The sequence below is a fragment of the Branchiostoma floridae genome, chromosome 18 (genome assembly GCF_000003815.2).
Source record: "Branchiostoma floridae strain S238N-H82 chromosome 18, Bfl_VNyyK, whole genome shotgun sequence".
Lineage (NCBI taxonomy): Eukaryota > Metazoa > Chordata > Leptocardii > Amphioxiformes > Branchiostomatidae > Branchiostoma > Branchiostoma floridae.
Genome location: NC_049996.1, coordinates 8,488,921 through 8,491,145, shown reverse-complemented (window position 1 = coordinate 8,491,145; position 2,225 = coordinate 8,488,921). Strand labels below are relative to the sequence as shown.

Sequence of the window (2,225 nt, the reverse complement as noted above, 5' to 3'; positions counted from 1 at the left end):
ACAATGGTTAATGTTAGATGTCACGATTCAAAGTCTATTGGCTTCATGGGTCAGGAGACTTTGTAATGGACCTATGGCCCAGTGGAAATTGATTCCCAACTTTTACCTTAAATATTATGGTGATGATAATTTGATTTTTAGAATGAATTTCCTATCTAAAGATCATTGTCCAGAAATCCCAACATTACCCAACTTCTATAAAGCTGTTGTCCTTGCTTGGCATAAAGCAGGAGGGGGGATAACTAAACAACCTCAGACATTAGAAGAAATACTGAATGAAGTAATTTGGGGTAATCATAATATCACTTTAAAGAGAAAAACTTTATTTTATGAAAATTGGATAAACGCAGACCTGATTCAGATTAAAGATATCTTTCCTGGTGGTAGTTTTATATCAGCAAGGACACTATTGGAAAAATTAAGCGATACCAAAAACTTTTTGGCTGAGCACAATAACCTTCTTAATGCGATACCAAAAGAATGGAAAACAAAATTAGCTCAGCACTCTAACCAACTATTAATATATAAAATAAATTAGAATCTCAACCAACACAAATTGGATTGCTTCAAGATAAATTTATACCAGTAGAGAAGGCTATATCTAAAACTGTATACAACCATTTAAATAAGCATATATTTACAGAGAGAAAGAGTATTGATAACTTAGGGGAGTTACTACATATCATTGTATTGAATAATCAGCTAATGTGGAAAGGGCTAACTGTAGACATTAAAGATAACAAGCTAAGAGAATTCAACTTTAAACTGTTACATCAAATACTGCCTTGTAAATATAAATTAAACTAGAAAGGCCGACATTTGCTTGAGAGCAAATACAGCATATTTCAGCCATCTCCCTCCCCATGCAACAATAGACTATTCCAAAATCACCCATGTGCAAAAATGGAACACTTTGTTTAAAAGTCACTTCTATTAATGGCACTTAATGACACCCTAAAATGAATCTTACAAAATTCCCAGTGCAAGAATGGACTCTTCCAGAGCACCCCATGTGAATTTTCACAATAGACCAGTCCAGAAATACTCCCACTGAAAACATGGCCTTTTGATTAAGCAACCCAGTCCAAAGTTGAACTAAGCAAAAAAGGCATGACAAGGTAAAAATAGACCAGTCCAAAAACACTCCGCTAAAATGGAATATTGAATCATCACCTGTCTAAAGCTAAATTTGAAAACATCCCCATGCAAGAATGGACTCTTCTTGCGATACCCCTATGTAAAGTGGTGCAGTCCAAAAATACATCCGCTAAAATTGGACTTGGAGGGAAGTCCCAAAAATGGAATTTAAAAATCCCCTCCTCCATGTAAGAATGGACTCTTCCAGCACAACCTATGTAAAATTGCAAAATATACCAGTCATAAAATAACTACACTGAAACACTTTGACATATCTTATCACCAAAGTCCATAAACATATTCTAAAAAATGTCCCCCTCTGTGCAAGAATGGACTCTTCCAGTACACCCCATGTAAAATTGCAAAATAGCCCAGTTCAAAAATACTCCCACTGAGAGACTTTATATAATCAACAGTCCAAAGATGAATTTTAAAGAAATGTCCCCCCTCCGTGCCAGAATGGACTCATCCAGATAACACTGGGCTCACTGATTGGCTGCCAATCCCCTTCGGGATGTTGACTCAGGCTATGTGATTGGTTGCCTCTTTAATCAAGTTACTGGTATATATAGACATGTGCACATGCTGCCTTCAGGTGGGAGAGGTCAACGACCTTGTCGTTGACCCTCTGGCCAGTGGAAAATTACCAAAAAAGTCCCCAAATATATCATTTTGAAGTGGTTTATGCCAGAAATTATACATTCATACATTCATACATAGTATCATACATACCAAATTTCAGGTCATTTGGTTGTAAAATGAGGGTATAGGAGCCAAAAATGTCATTTTTGGGGTCAAAAATGTCAAAATTAAGCATTTTGTTGTACCGTATGCCAAAACTGTTATTGGATCTTTGTGGGCATATGATCAAGGCACCTCTGTACCAAATTTCAGGTCATTCGGCTGTAATACCAGGGTACAGGGGGGCAAAATGTACATAAAAATTACAAAAAACATGAATAAAATCATTTTAAAGGTAGATATGAAAAAAATGAAAAAAAACACCTAAGGGTATTGGTCCACTCTACCCTTGTGCCAAATTTCAAGTCATTCGGTCCAAGAACGACGGAGTTGATTCGATTTGAAGA

General features: G+C 36.3%; 1 protein-coding gene across 1 annotated transcript in view; it reads right to left on the bottom strand.

Annotated features, from left to right (window-relative positions):
- Window positions 1-2,225, bottom strand: part of LOC118406063 — a 34,164-nt gene that overhangs the window by 20,574 nt on the left and 11,365 nt on the right. The window lies entirely within an intron of this gene.